Here is a 17,601-nt window from a genome sequence, read left to right as displayed (position 1 = left end):
TATTTTGCCACTGATTCTTTTATTTGTCCAGCAAAAACTTTATTGTACATCCTTTATGTGCCAGATTTTGTTTTATTAATGAATAATATAGACAAGAATTAAATTAAGATGAGAAGTGTCTTGAGTTTACAGGCTAGTGGAGAAGAAGACCATGAAGGAAATAAGGAGTATGTAGCTGTTAGAAATGAGTAAGTGCCTGTTGGGAGAAAATTCTGCAGGGTCTCACATTTCCATATGCCTGATAAGCAGAGGCACTGTCTAGTCTGCATTCCACACTACTTGTTCAAAAAGTTTGTCCAGTAAGCAGCCTTGGAATGTAGAGAGAGTGGCTTGCTCCAAAGAAATGAAAGGCATACCTGCTGTCCAGTTATATATAGAATATATCTCCCTCCAAAGAAAGGGCCAAGATGCTCAGTGCCTGCTCTAATCCACCCAAGTTCCCTAGAGCCAGGTTTTCCTCCTGTGAGTCACTCTGCAAGTTCAGGGGTCATGTGGGCCCCTCACTTCACCCTGTAGAAATGGGGCTCAAAGACCTAGCACAGCAAACCTTATTGTGGGAAACATATTCACAATATAGCCTTGTATCAAATCATCACATTGTAAACCTTAAACTTACACAATGTCATATGCCAACTATATTTCAATAATGCTGGAAAAAATGCTGTTACTTTGGCTATAGCTATTGTTGTGAGTATCAAAGTGTCCTTCTTCTCCAGTCTACAAGTTTCCTGACATCTACCAGCATCCATGAAACCAGGGCAGGTTAATCTGTTAGCTTGCAAGTCTGGTTAAAATCTTAGATCCTTCATGATGCTTGACAGATATATGGAGAAAAATTAAGCAGGTAGGAAAAGAGATAGTGGTGGGCAGTGGGAGTGTTAGGTGCTATTTTAAATAGGAAGGTCAGAGAAGGCTTCACTGAGAAGGTGCTCTTGAGGAAAAATTTGAATGACAGAGAGTGATCTATGTGAATGTGTGGGGAGTATTCTTGGACATGGAACAGAAAATGCTAAGGCCAAGAAGAAAGGATGTTCCTATAATACTTAAGTGGCAGGAAGTTCTAATGCTGGTGACGTTTAGTGTGCGAGGGAGATAGTAGTAGAAGGTAAGTTCCAGATCCGCAGTTGGGGGCTGGCTATGCCATGCAGGCTTTTGAAAAGGCTTTAACTTTTTTTCTGAGAGAAATGGAGAATGATTGCAAAATAGCTACATGAGCTGACATGTTTTAAATGGATCACTCTGGAGGTTATGTCAAGAAGAAAAAAGGAAAAAGACCCCTCTGTTAGGGCTGTCTACGAAAATTCAGGTAAGAGATGATGTTGGATGGACCATGACATGAGCAGTCAATGTCATCAGAAGTTGTCAGAATATGGATCTATTTTAAAAGTAGAGACAACAAAGCTTTCTTACATATTGGGTATATGGTAAAAGGAAAAAAGGAGTCAAAGTTGACTCAAGACATTTTGAGATAAGGAACTGGAAGGAAGGAGTTGCCATTTGCTGAGATGGAGACGATGTGGAGGAGCAAATTTTTGTGGGAGGATGATAAGTTTAATTTTAGACATGTATGTTGAGACGTCTTTTAGGTATCCAGGTGAAGATGCTGTGTAGACAGCTGGGCATACAAGTCTAGAGGGAGAGGAGAGGTCTAGACCAAAGATACGTATTTGGGATTTGTCAGAATATAGTTGTCATTTTAAAGCCACAAAGGCGGATGATCAGAAATTAGATTAGATGAGTGAGTGTGGACAAAGAAGAGAAGATCCATGAGGGATCCCATCATTAAGAAGTTGTTAAAAAAGTTGAGGAAGCTGCAATGGAGGCTGCGAAGGAGGAGTAGTGAGGTAGGAGGGAAAGCAGGTGTTTGTTCTGTCTTGGAAAGCAAATGAAGGAACTGTTTCAAGAAGAGTCAAATGCTACTAACAGGACAAGTAAGATGAGGACTGAAATGGACCATTCCCTTTAGCAATTGACCTTAACAAGGTCCAGAGCAGTTCTGAGAGAATGGTGGAGACAAAAGGCTGAATAGAGTGGGTTCAAGAAAGTGTGTGAAGAGAGCAATTAGAGAGAGAGCATAGACAGTTTTCAAAGAATTTGCTATGAAGAGAATCACAGAATCGGGCAGCTGCTGAAGAAAACATGAAGTCAAGTGAGGATTGTCAGCGATGAAAGAAATAACAGCATGCCCCTATGCTCTTAGAATGTTCTAGTAGAGAGAGGAAAATTGATGATGCAGGAGATGGAGGGGAGAATTGCTGGTATCATGTCTGCATTAGTTTCCTGTTGCTGCTATAACAGGTTTACTAACTTTGTGGCTTGAAACAACAAATTTATTATCTTATACTTCTGGAGATCAGAATTTCAAAATCAGGTTCAATGGGCTAAAATCAATGAGTGGGTGGGCCTGCATTCCTTGAACTTCTGCAGGAAAATCCATATCCTTGCCTTTTCCAGCTTCTAGAGGACAACTTCATTCCTTGTCTCATGGACTCTTATCTCCAAAGCTAGTTGCACAGCATCTTCGAATCTCTTATCTATGCTTCTCTCCTCACATCTCTTTGACTGAAACCCTACTTATAAGGACTTTGTGATTACACTAGGCCTCCTCAGGTAATCTAGGAAAATCCTCCTGTCTCGTGATCCTTAATCACATCTACAGAGTCCTTTTTGCCATGCAAGGTGACATATTCACAGGTTTCAGGTATTAGGGCATGGACATCTTTGGGGTCGTTATTCAGTCTACTACACTAGTTCTGTGGTTACTTTGGGGCAACTAAGCATCAGTTTCCTAATCTTTCTAGTAGGAATACTTATATCACCAGGTGCTAAATACTGAAACTCTAGATTTTCATCTCAGAAATCAAGTGGAAATCCATGTTAATAAAATATTGTCCTTTTAAGGCTGGGATCAGTTTGACCGTACCACCTTAGCCACTTCTCAGTACACTCACTTCATGGTTTTAGTTTATCATTCCTTCCCTGGATATGTTGACATCATCCTTCTTCATGTAGACAACTCAAGGTTCTCAGTGTTTTGACATCCTCAACTCCTGAGAGTTTCTACTTGTACCTACACTACACGAGGTAACTACTCCCACATTTACTTCTTAGAACTATTTCATCTCTGAAATCCTAACTTTAACACATTCCACCTCAATCAATTCTCTTACACTGTGGTTTCTACTACACCTAAATCCAACAAGTTATTGATTCATCATGCATTGTAATCCCTGCGTCTTTTTTTCTCCTTTTCGTCCTTTCAGTTCCCATAGAAGTTTACACATTCAAGTTAGGTTAAATAATAAATTAAACTCCAGTTAAATCAGACTCCACTAATTCTCTCTACATTTCTCCTTTAAACAGATTTGCTGCTGGGTGAGGCCTCCTGGCTTTTTTCACCTCTTAGTCTGTGCTTGTACCAATCACACAGGACAAATGTCTCTACAACCAAGACAATCACTCTGCTTTTACTTATGTGGACCCTTTGATCTGAACCTGAACTCACACCCACCAAAGATTCTCATTCATTTGACAGTAGTAAAGCCTAAGTATCCCTATGTTTTAAAAGCTCACCAAGCAGTTCTAAGTATGGCCAAGATCTTAAACATCTAATCTAAAGACCATCAGGTTCTTACCACGATTTCAGTGGTCAAGGTGTTTGCCATCCCAACACCCATTGTACTCCAAATGGTTTGTTTAGGTCACTCGGGCTCACTCCATTGCCCTTGACATGTAATCACCTTGGGAATAGGACTGTTACCAAATCCTACCAATGGTACATGAGGGGAACTATGCTGGGGAGCTTCTAAGAGAGGTTCCCTCACTTCTTAACACAGGTGGTCCCTCTCCTTTGACTTGATATGTCCTGAGATGTGATGTCTGAAATTGTTGCACCGTCTTAACCCAGCCCAAGGATGATGCCAATACACATAAGAAGGAAGAGCCAGGAGAATATTGGAGAAGATCTGGGCCTCCCTAGGCTGACCCAGAGCTGGCCCTTCTTCTGGACTTCTGGTTATGGGGTAACACATTTCTGTGGGGCTTAAGACAATTTGAGATAGGTTTTCTTGACCCGGTTGTATCCTAACTTCAAAAGCCTGTGAAGTTAATAGTTTTCTCTTTACAGCTTCTTGAACTATACACCAGCCAGGAGTTTCACAATCTGTGGAAATTGCTGAGTCTCCTCTGAAAGCAGGAGCCTCAGTGGATTCTAAGTTTTTGATGATAGTATTGAGTGATATTAAAGTAAAAAATGATGCAGTATAGGCATTGATCCCCAAAAGACCCTCATCTTTTCCTTCACTCATCTTGAGGCCACATTCAGGACACATTTTGTTCTTCAGACAGACCCCACTCCATGACACAAGAGTGAGTGAAGTGGATTTTACTTCATATTCAATGGGTTATGAATTTCATCAAATATCAGGATTCAAACTTCATAAGTATCTCCTTAAACAAATCTATTTTTTCCCCGATATTCCTTCCAGAGCCACAACAGTGCCTCAGATCCTTTCTCCACCCTCCCTCCCTTGTACCCCTCCTCCCACACAGCCTCTATCATCGCCTGCCTTTTCCAAAGCAATGCAGTCTGACCTTTGGCCTGCATAACCCCTCAGCCCCCAACTCCACACCCATAAACCTGTGTCAAGCTCAAGTGTACTCTATTTTGTTCCCACAGAACACCATGTGACCCCACTCTCCCTCCAGAGAATTCATTAGATAAAACAGGTCACTTCCTAGGGACAAGTACTGTGGGCAACACAATGTTTTTTTTTTTCTTTAAACCATATCAATATACCCTTTGCTCAGGAAATATTTGCGATTCTCTGCACACTCACAATTCTCTTGTAGGGAATGAGTAAGGAGAAAAATCAGGCAATTATTTACTGGTGAACACAAACATTACTCATTTATAACTCAAGGATGCCTTTCTCTTTTTCCTCTCCTACAGGACTGGGAAATCCTGAGGTCTCTTGACATACAGTTTTCTTCTTCAGCCTGATTATATACACCGGGGAAAGTTTGAATCTCCACCAACTCCGTTAACCCAGACTGGTCAAGCACAAGCTCCAGTGGACCAGCCAGTTCCTCCAGTGAACCTTGGGACAGTGGAGGATTCTATCTGATCATTGGGTTATCAGGGGAATGTCCAGCCTGGGTCCTCTGTGATATATAGTCTATCCTACAAGTCAGAGCCTGCCCTAATGTACCCAAAGGGGCAACACACTGAGACTGAGGCCCCTTCTATCCTTCACTCCAAGCGTCTGGGTCCAGTGAAGGCCAAAGTTGCTAAGTGTCCCAGGCTTTACCTCCTGCTTCCAGGCTCCGCAAGAGGCCTTTCCTTCCCCAAACCCACACAATTTCACAAAATCCTAGCAGTTCTTGCTTATTCTTTTTCTGCACAAGTAGGACCAGCATGTTATGGAGGGGGTGACATTAGTGCCTGATATCCACAGTCCTACTGTTTGTAATGAAACCTTCCAGATTGGAGACAAACTAGAGGGTGTAGCTCCTGACTACAGGTCCTGATTTGCTGGAGGAGTCCTCCATGGTGATGAATTTGGTGCTCTTGTTATCTCTGTAAACCTGGATCTCCTCCAGTCCAAGCCCACACTGGAGCCAAATCCACACGCAGGTTTTGTTAACCACATGTAACCAAGGTCATTTCCCTGGTTGTTTTCTCCTAAGTGCCCAGGTGAACCCAGGATTCTGAACTTTTATGAAAGCTTCAGAGGTGAGTTGAATGTGGCTACTTTACAGACTGGTATTTGGGAAGTCTGTTTTAAAGACTTGAATAGTTTACAGTTTGTTTGGAAAGGTCCAGTAATGCTTATGAGGCATTTTTTTGTAAGGTACTCCCTGCTTCTCTTTTTTGAGGAATTTATTATTCTTGATGCAATGGGCTATTGTCTGACCATTCCCTGTTGTAACCTTTGCTCCAGTCAAGTTGCATTTGAGTATTAGGTTCTGAATAAACATGGAAAAGGAGCACTGGTTGGGATGAGATCCAAATCTTACTGAGTAAGTACATGATTCCATAGCACTGGACTGCCAAGGGTCGATGGGTGTGCTTTGCTTAGTTGCAGCAGGCTGTGTGTCTCCGACCTTGGCACTGACAACGCGAGTGGTAGAGTAGCTTCCTACTAGTTCCCCCAAAGCCACATCTGTTCTCTTTCAGAGGTTGTAGTTCAGGAAACTGAACTGATTTCTTCATCTTCCTTAAAGCTGTAATCAGAAATTCCACCTATTCTATTCTGCTAGGAATTACACCTAATACTATTCTATTCTAACTCTTGCCCATAGTTAACTGATATTCATTATTTATAAGGCAGTCCTAAAATATCCTCTTCTCTATATTTCATGTTGGAAACCCACTTATCAACATTGCTAACTAGGAACAAATATGCTCTATCCCACTATAATCCCACAGAAAATGAGGAAAATAGAAACTTTGATCTTTCTTTCTTTTCAGAAATTAATTAAAAGAACAACCACTATCCCTTCCCAAAGCATAGAGAACTGACCATGACTCCGGTCTGTGAAGGAGTAGAGAAAAATAGAAATAATTAATCCGGACACATTCAATATTTATATTTCAACACTATAATAAGTACAGTGTTCATCACCTCATCCCAACCAGTGCTTCCTTCCTATGTTTATTCAGAAGCTAATTCTCAGAATGCATTGTGACCTGAACTAAGGTTAGAATAGGGAATGGTTAGACACTAACCCATTGCATTGGAGGATGTTGAATTCGGTAAAAGGATAAATAGTGACCCCAAACTGCAACTAGTAACACTATTGTTCTCCTTGAGTGTGTCTGGATATTAAAATTTAACAACATTCTGACAGGACACCTGTCATCTGAATGAAGGACTTCAGTGGGACAGATGGCAGGGGAGGTGAATAATCAGAGGGCTGACTAAGACAGAAAATTCAGCAGGTGAAATTCAAATAACATCCACAATCAGAGAGGGCACAAGGGAAGGTAAGACTGTGGAATTCCAACTAGTATATTGTTGATCTCAGTTTCATCAATTTGTGGTGTCTATAATAGAGATCATGGGGCAAATCCTGAACATCCCCAATTTGAGGTAGTCACTGGAGCCACCCAATTGTGGACAACCTCCTCACTGATCATGAAGGATCCTTGGAACTTCTAAACTGGTGGCTCTTAATAGGGTCATTAGATGTGGGTACAGGAGATCCACTGTGAGAAGAGAGGAGCTACACATGGCACTGAGATATATGAGGAATCTATTGAATGTGTAAATCACTTTGGTAAATATTTCCATCCTAATATTTTCTTTCATTTATGATCATGATTGTCTTCCCATATATTTGAATCTTCTTTAACTTATTTATATGCCTTTTTGTAATTTTGATTATACATGTCTTTTGCCTCCTTGGTTGAGTTACTCCTATTTTATTCTTTTTCATGCTATTATAAATGGATTTTTTTAAAAAATTTATTTCTCAGATTGTTCATTTTTAGTGTATAGAAATGCAATTGATTTTACTGTTTTGATTTTGTATCCTGCACCTTTGCTGAAATTGTTTATTAGTTTCAAGAATTTGTTATTTGATCTTTAGGGTTTTCTACATATAAGATCATGTCATCTTGAAACAGAGATAATTTTATTTTTTTCCTTCCCATTTTGGATGCATATTATTTCTTTTTCTTGTCTTGTTACTATAACTGGAACTTCCAATACCATGCTGACTATGAGTAGAAAAATCAGGCAAAGTTTTCATATCATTATCTTAAGGGGAAATGTTTTCAGTTTTTCACCATCAACTATGATGTTAGTTGTGGGTTTTTCATATATGGGCATCATTTTGTTGAGGAAGATTCTTTCTGTTTCTAGTCCGTTGACTGTTTTTTATCATGAAAGCATGTCGAGTTTCGTCAAGTGCTTTTTCCACATCAGTTGAGATGATTATGTGGTTTTTCCTTCATCCTGTTAATGTGGTGTATTGCCTTTATTAATTTTTGTATGTTGAACAATCCTTGCCTCCCAGATATGAATCCCACTTGCTCATGGTATAAAATTTATCGTATGCTGCTGAGTTCAGTTTTCCAATATATTTTGAGAATGTTTCATTTTAAAATCATATGGAATATTTGTCTTTAGTTGATTTTCTCATAGTATCTTTGTCTGGCTTTGTATGAGGGTAATGCTGGCCTCCTAGAATGAGTCAGAAAGTGTTCCCTCCTCTTCAGATTTTTGCAAGGGTTAAGAACAATTTTTGTTAATTCTTCTTTAAAGACTTGGTGGAGGAGAGAAGTCAAGATGGTGGCATAAGCAGACTCTGAACTCACCTCCTCCCACGGACACAGCCAATTTGCAACTACTCTTGGAAAAATTACCCCTGAGACAGAACTGAAAGCTGGATGAGAGGAACTCCTGCAACAAAGGACCATCCTATTGGGGTGAAAGAGGCAGAAACTCCCTTCTGGAGAGAAAAAACACCGCCTTCACAAGCCACCAGCTTCACGACCTCCCGGGAGCAGCCCAAAGGTAAGCATCTCTCCCTGGAGGAGTGGGGTCCTGAGCCAGGGAGCACCCCCACTGTAGGCACTATGTGGACCCAGCACAATTGAGACAAGTGGCATAATATCTGACTTTGCCTGCTACTAAAACATTGAGGTGTACCCCCAGAAAAGCTGGTTCACAAAGAAATTAAAACCGGCTCTTATAGGGCCCACGCGCAAACTCACCCGTTTCAGAATGCTACCGAAAATCACCAGAAAGGTGCATAGTGCTTTGGTGAAAAGAGACTCACCTGATAGGCTCTGAGTGCATTGCAGTCAGAGGTGAGACCTCTCCAGAGACTGGGACATTGGTGGCGGCCATTGTTGTGGCCTGGTGTGGGTGTGCTGATACAGACGCCATTGGAGTTCTCCCTGGGGCCTGCTAGCCCAGGTCTGCCCCACCCACTAGAGCACCGATTTAATCCAGCTCAGCCAGGGCAGGCAGCTCACCCTAGAGACTGGCCCCACCCAACAACAAGCCCTCAGGCAACTTGTGGGCCTGCATAGATTGGTGACTGGATTCTCTGCAGCCTGGCAACTGAGCCCACTTCAGTGGGGCAGGGTGTGCACAAGGAGCAGGTGGAGAGTGTGGGGTGGTGGTGGAGAGTGTGGGGCTCCCGCCGTGGAGAGACTGGGTCCACCTCGGGAGGTCAGGGCGTGCACACGGGGCAGGACTGTTTTGACTGTGTGTGTGGGCCTGTGGGTGGCAGGGCTTATAAGCTGCAGAAGACTTGTGCTTCTCAAAGACCCACATAGGGTGTTTGCCCCACCTTCCAAAGCCTGAAACAATTGGGTGCTCCCGTGCCTGAGGCCAGCCCCACCCAGCTGCAATCCTCAGAGAGCTGACAAGAGAACTAAAGGCTGGAGGCTTATAGCAATTGTAAGGCCCTGAGCCTAACAACCTGCCACGCTGGAGTCTATTCACTTAAAAGAAATACTGCAACACAAATGTGGTATTAGAACTTGCAGCCAACTGTGCTGGGGCTCCCCACACCTGATAAAGAGACTGAAGGGCCCACAACAACTACAAGCAGCTGAGCATTACAACAGCTGTCCAGGAGCATAACTCAGCCTCCCTGGGCACCTACAGGGAGAGCAAAGAGGCTACAACAGAAGGACACACGTAGCCCACACAGGGGTCACCCCTGGAACATTGAGAACCGAGGGAAGCACACTGCAGGCCTGCTAAGGCATCACTTATATAAGGTCACCTATCAAAGAGCAGGAGAGGTAGCTGACTACCTAATACATAGACATAAGCACAGGGAAAGAGGCAAAATGAGGGGGCAAAGGAAGACATTCTAAGTAAGGGAACAGGACAAAACCCCAGAAAAGGAACTAAGTGAAACAGAAATGAGCAACCTACTCAACAGAGAGTTCAAACAAAGAGTGTTAAGGATGCTCACTGATCTGGGGAGAAGAATAGATGAACTCAGTCAGAATGTCAACAAAGAAATGGAAGATATAAAAACGAACCATTCAGAAATGAAGAATAAAATACGGGAAATAAAAAATTCATTAGAGGGACTCAAAAGCAGAGTAGAGGATACAGAAGAATGGATCTGCGAGCTGGACAAAAGACTGGAAGAAATTACCCAAGCTGAACAGGTAAAAGAGAAAAGAATTAAAAAGAGTGAGGACAGTCTAAGGGACCTCTGGGACAACATCAAGCACACTAATATCCATGTTATAGGTGTCCTGGAAGGAGAAGAGTGAGACAAAGAGGGAGAATATCTATTTCAAGAAATAATAGATGAAAACTTCCCTAACCTAAGGAAAGAAACAGACATCCAGGTACAGGAAGCACAGAGAGCCACAAACAAGATAAACCCAAAGAGGCCCACACCAAGACACATCATAATCAAAATGTCCAGGATTAAAGATAAAGAGAGAATCCTAAAAACCACAAGAGAAAGACAAGTTACATACAAAGGAAACCCCATAAGGCTATCAGCTGACTTCTCAGCAGAAACCTTACAGGCTAGAAGAGAGTGACATGATATATTTAAAGAGCTAAAAGGAAAAAACTTACAGCCAAGAATACTCTACCCAGCAAGGTTATCATTCAAAATGGAAGGAGAGTTCAAAAATTTCCTAGACAAGCCAAAATTAAAGGAGTTTGTCACCAAGAAACCAGCGCTACAAGAAATGTTAAAGGGACTGGTTTAAGGGGAAAAAAGAAGACCACAAATGGGAAAAATTATCTATTTTTGTGATAAGAGGGTAATGGATACAAATGCACACAAAAGAGGTTAGATATATCAAAAACATAAAATGAGGGAGGAGGGAAGTTAAAGAGTAGAGCTTTCAGACAGAGGTCAAACTAAAGAGACCATCAATTCTGTATAGAAGGAGAAAGGAACAGAGGAGGACTACTAAAACACTGAGAAAAAATAGTTAAAAAGTGGCAGTAAGTACATACTTATCAATAGCTACTTTAAACGTCAATGGACTAAATGCTCCAATTAAAAGGCATAGGGTGGCTGATTAGATAAAACAACAAGATGCGTATATATGCTGCATACAAGAGACATATTTCAGACCTAAAGACACTCACAAACTGAAAGTGAAGGGATGGAAAAAGATACACCACGCAAATGGCAATGAAAAGAAAGCTGGCGTGGCAGTACTCACATCAGACAAAATAGACTTTAAAACAAAAACTGCAAAAAGAGACAAAGAAGGGCATTACATAATGATCAAGGGAACAATCCAACAAGAGGATATAAAACTTGTAAATATCTATGCACCCAATGTAGGTGCACCTAAATATATAAAGCAATTATTAACAGACGTAAAAAAAGAAATAGACAGTAACACAATAATGGTAGGGGACTTTAACACTCCACTTAAACCAATGGATAGATCATCCAAACAGAAGATCAGTAAGGAAACATTGGCCTTAAAAGACACACTAGAACAGATGGACCTAGTAGATATATACAGAGCATTCCATCAAAAAACCAAAGAATACACGTCCTTTTCAAATGCACATGGAACATTATCCAGGATTGATCACATATTAGGCCACAAAACAAGTCTCCATAAATTTAAGAAGATTGAAATAATACCAAGCATCCTTTCTGACCACAATGGTATGAAACTGGAAATCAACTATAGGAAGAAAATCAGAAAAGCCACAAATACGTGGAGATTAAACAAAATGCTACTGAACAACGACTGGGTCAATGAAGAAATCAAAGAAGCAATCAAAAAATACATGGAGATGAATGAAAATGAAAATACGACATGCCAGAATTTGTGGGATACAGCAAAAGCAGTTCTAAGAGGGAAGTTTATAGCAATACAGGCCTATCTCAACAAACAAGAAAAATCTCAAATAGACAATCTAACAATGCACCTAAAGGAATTGGAAAAAGAAGAAGAAACCAAGCCCAAAATCAGTAGAAGAAGGGAAATAATAAAAATCAGAGCAGAAATAAATGAAATAGAGACCAAAAAACAATAGAAAAAATTAATAAAACCAAGAGCTGGTTCTTTGAAAAGATCAACAAAATTGACAAACCTTTAGCTAGACTCACCAAGAAAAAAAGAGAGAAGGCACAAATAAGCAAAATCAGAAATGAAAGAGGAGAGGTTACAACAGACACCTCAGAAATACAAAAGATTATAAGAGAATACTATGAAAAGCTATATGCCAACCAATTGGACAATCTGGAAGAAATGGATAAATTCTTAGACTCATACAACCTTCCAAAGCTGGATGAAGAAGAAGTAGAGAATTTGAATAGACCAATCACCAGTAAGGAGATCGAAACAGTAATCACAAACCTCCCCAAAAATAAAAGTCCAGGACCAGACGGCTTCCCTGGTGAATTCTACCAAACATTCAAAGAAGACTTAATACCTATCCTTTTCAAACTCTTCCAAAAATTGAGGAGGGGGGCAAGCTCCCTAACTCATCCTATGAAGCTGACATTACCCTGATACCAAAAGCAGACAAGGACAACACAAAAAAAGAAAATTACAGGCCAATATCACTGATGAACATCGATGCAAAAATCCTCAACAAAATACTAGCAAATCGCATACAACAATACGTTAAAAAGATTATACACCATGATCAAGTGGGATTTATTCCAGATACGCAGGGATGGTTCACCATTCACAAATCAATCAATGTAATACACCACATTAATAAAATGAAGAATAAAAATCAAATGATGATCTCAATAGATGCAGAGAAAGTATTTGACAAGATACAGCATCTATTTATGATAAAAACTCTGAATAAATTGGGGATAGAAGGAAAGTACCTCAACATAATAAAGGCCATATATGACAAACCCACAGCTAATATCATCCTCAATGGTGAAAGACTGAAAGCTATCCCTCTAAGAACAGGAACCAGACAAGGATGCCCACAGTCACCACTCCTATTTAACATAGTACTGGAAGTCCTAGCCAGAGCAATCAGGCAAGAAAAAGAAATAAAAGGGATCCAAATTGGAAAGGAAGAAGTGAAACTGTCACTATTTGCAGATGACATGATTTTATATATAGAAAACCCTAAAGAATCCACCAAAAAACTTTTAGAAGTAATAAATGAATACAGTAAAGTTGCAGGATACAAATTCAACATACAAAAATCAGTTGCATTTCTATACACTAACAACGAAGTAGCAAAAAGAGAAATTAAGAATACAATCCCATTTACAATTGCAACAAAAAGAATAAAATACCTAGGAATAAACTTAACCAAAGAGGTGAAAGATCTGTACACCAAAAACTATAAAACATTGCTGAAAGAAATTGAAGAAGACACAAAGAAATGGAAAGATATTCTGTGCTCTTGGATTGGAAGAATTAACATAGTTAAGATGTCCATACTTCCTAAAGCAATCTATAGATTCAACGCAATCCCTCTCAAAGTTCCAACAACATTTTTCACAGAAATAGAACAAAGAATCCTAAAATTTATATGGAACAATGAAAGACCCTGAATAGCTAAAGGAATCCTGAGAAAAAAGAACAAAGCTGGAGGTATCACACTCTCTGATTTCAAAATATACTACAAAGCTGTAGTAACCAAAACAGCATGGTACTGGCACAAAAACAGACACACAGATCAAAGGAATAGAATAGAAAGCCCAGAAATAAACCCACACATCCATGGACAGCTACTCTTTGACAAAGGAGCCAAGAACATACAATGGAGAAAAGAAAGACTCTTCAACAAATGGTGTTGGGAAAACTGGATAGCCACATGCAAAAAAATGAAAGTAGACTCTTACCTTACAACATACACAAAAATTAACTCAAATTCGATTAAAGACTTGAATGTAAGACCTGACTATGAAACTTCTAGAAGAAAACATAGGAAGTACGCTCTTCAGCATCAGTCTTAGCAACATATTTTCAAGGACCATGTCTGACCGGGCAAGAGAAACAATAGAAAAAATAAACAACTGGGACTACATCAAACTGAAAAGCTTCTGCACAGCAAAGGAAACCATCAACAAAACGAAAAGACAATCTAACAATTGGGAGAAGATATTTGCAAACCATATATCAGATAAGGGGTTAATCTCCAAAATATATAAAGAACTCATACATCTCAACAACAAAAACTAACAACCCAGTTGAAAAATGGGCAAAAGACCTGAACAGACATTTCTGCAAAGAAGATATACAGATGGCCAACAGACTCATGAAAAGATGTTTAAAATCATTAACCGTCAGGGAAATGCAAACCAAAACTACAATGAGATATCACCTCATGCCCATCAGAATGACTATAATAAACAAGACAGGAAACAACATGTGTTGGAGAGGATGTGGAGAGAAGGGAACTCTCATACACTGCTGTTGGGAGTGCAAACTGGTGTAGCCACTATGGAAAATAGTATGGAGATTCCTCAAAAAATTAAGGATAGAACTACCATATGATCCAGCTATTCCACTGCTGGGTATTTATCAAAGAACTTGAAAACACTAATGCGTAAAGATACATGCACCCCTGTGTTCATTGCAGCGTTATTCACAATAGCCAAGACCTGGAAGCAACCTAAGTGCCCATCAAGGGATGAATGGATAAGGAAGATGTGGTATATATACACAATGGAATACTACTCAGCCATAAGAAAGGATGAAATCCAGCCATTTGTGACAACATGGATGGACATTGAGGGTATTATGCGAAGTGAAATAAGTCAGAGGGAGAAGGTCAAATACCGTATGATTTCTCTCATTAAGTAGAGGATAATAACAACAACAAACAAACACATAGAGACAGAGATTGGATTGGTGGTTACCAGAGGGGAAGGGGGGAGGGAGGAGGGCGAAAGGGATAATTCGGCACATGTGTGTGGTGCTGGGTTGTAATTATTATTTGGGTGGTGAATATGATGTAATCTATGTATAAATAGAAGTATAATGATATACACCTGAAATTTATACAATGTTATAAACCAATGTAACTGCAATAAACAAAAAATTAAAAAAAAAATAAAGACTTGGTCTAATTCACTAGTTAAGCATTCTGGTCCTGGGGTTTTTTGCCAGGGAGGTTTTTAATTCCTGATTCAATCTCCTTAATAGTTATAGATCTATTCAGAGTTTCTATTCCTTTGTCATTCAGTCTTTGTAGGTTATGTGTTTTTAGGAAGTTTCCATTTCATCAGGGTTTCTGAATTTGTTGGCATAAAATTGTTCATCGTACTCTCTATCTATTTCCTTATTGATCTTCTGTCTGGTTGTTCTATCCATTATTGAAACTGGGTTACTGAATTTTCCAACTAGTTTCGTAGAGTTGTTTATTTGTCTCTTCAGTTCTGTCAATGTGGGTTTCATATATTTTGGAGCTCTGATGTTTGGTACATATATGTTTATAATTGTTCTACATTCTTGGTTGGACTGACAATTTTATCAATATATAATATCCTTTTGGTCTCTCTTCACAATTTTTATCTTTAATTATTTTTGTATATTATGGTATAGCCATGCCAGCTGTCCTTTGGTTACTATATACATGGAATACCTTTTACCATCTTTGCCTTTCAAACTGTTTGTGTCCTTAGATCCAAAGTGAGTCGATTATAGAGAATATATACTTGATTCTTTTTTTTTAATCCATTCTACCTGTCTATACGTTTTGATTGGGGGAGATTATATTTACATGTAAAGTAATTATTGGTAGAGAAATACTTACATTTTTATTGTTTTTCTGTATGACTCAAGTCTCTTATTTCCTCCTTTACTACCTTCATTTGTATTTAGACGATTTTTGGTAGTGACGTATTTTGATTCCCTTCTCATTTTCAGTTGTGTATATTCTATTGTTATTTTCTTTGTGTATACCATGGAGATTATAGATAACGTAAAGGTTTTTTTTTGTGAGGAAGATCAGCCCTGAGCTAACACCCATGCCAATCCTCATCTTTTTTTTGGTGAGGAGGATTGGCCCTGGGCTTACATCCATGCCCATCTTCCTCCACTTTACGTGGGACACCGCCACAGCATGGCCTGACAAGTGGTGCATCAGTGTGTGCTCGGGATCCGAACCCGGGCTGCCAGCAGTGAAGCGTGCATACTTAACTGCTACGCCACGGGGCTGGCCCCTAGATAATGTAAAGTTTTAACAATCTATTTTTTTTTAAATTTTTTGTTTATTGCAGTAACATTGGCTTATAACATTGTATAAAATTTCAGGTGTACATCATTATACTTCTATTTATACATAGATTACATCATGTTCACCACCCAAATACTAATTACAACCCATCACCACACACATGTGCCGAATTATCCCTTTTGCCCTCCTCCCTCCCCCCTTCCCCTCTGGTAACCACCAATCCAATCTCTGTCTCTATGTGTTTGTTTGTTGTTGTTATTATCTATTACTTAATGAAGGAAATCATACGGTATTTGACCTTCTCCCTCTGACTTATTTCACTTTGCATAATACCCTCAATGTCCATCCATGTTGTCACAAATGGCTGGATTTCATTTTTTATGGCTTTATTTCTTATGGCTGAGTAGTATTCCATTGTGTATATATACCACATCTTCTTTATCCATTCGTCCCTGGATGGGAACTTAGGTTGCTTCCAAGTCTTGGCTATCGTGAATAACGCTGCAATGAACACAGGGGTGCATGTATCTTTACGCATTGGTGTTTTCAAGTTCTTTGATAAATACCCAGCAGTGGAATAGCTGGATCATATGATAGTTCTATCCTTGATTTTTTGAGGAATCTCCATACTATTTTCCACAGTAGCTGCACCAGTTTGCACTCCCACCAGCAGTGTGAGAGTTCCCTTTTCTCCACATCCTCTCCAACGTATGTTGTTTCCTGTCTTTTAACAATCTGTTTTGAATTGATACCAATTTAACTGCAGTTCTATACAAAAAGTCTACTCCTATACAGCTCTGATACTCTCTCCTAATTAATGTTATTGACATTACTAATTTCATCTTTATACATTGTGTAAATATTAACATGGATGCATAATTATTTTTATGCATTCTTCTTTTAAATGTTATAGAAATGAAAAAATAGGGTTACAAAGCAAAATTATGAAAGTAATTTTTGTGTTTTTCTGTTTTTTCCTTTTAGCACTTTAAATATATCATCCCACTGCCTTGCATCGTCCAAGGTCTCTGATGAGAAATCTGTTGATAGTCTTATCCAGGATCTCTTGTACCTGATGAGTCATGTTTCCTTTGCTGCTTCAAGGTAGTCTCTTGTCTTTGTTTTTCAACACTTTGAATATAATGTATGTAGGTGTAAATATCTTTGAGTTCATCCTACCTGTAATTCTTTGGGCTTCTTGGATTTGTTGATTACTCATGTCTTACATCCAGTTTGGGGAGTTTTTGTTCATTATTTCTTCACATAATCTCTCTCTCCCATTTTCTCTCTCTTCTTCTGGGACTCCAATAATGTTTATATTAGTCCACAGGATTTTGTCCTATAAGTCCTTTAGTGTCTGTTCACATTTCTTCATATTTTTCTTTCCATTGTTTAGGCTCCATAATTTCTATATATTTTTTGATATTGTCATTTTATTCATATATGGTTTACCTGATTTCCTTTAGTTCTT

Source organism: Diceros bicornis, chromosome 36, assembly GCF_020826845.1.
Source record: "Diceros bicornis minor isolate mBicDic1 chromosome 36, mDicBic1.mat.cur, whole genome shotgun sequence".
NCBI classification, from domain to species: Eukaryota; Metazoa; Chordata; class Mammalia; order Perissodactyla; family Rhinocerotidae; genus Diceros; species Diceros bicornis.
This window is presented reverse-complemented; position numbering follows the sequence as displayed.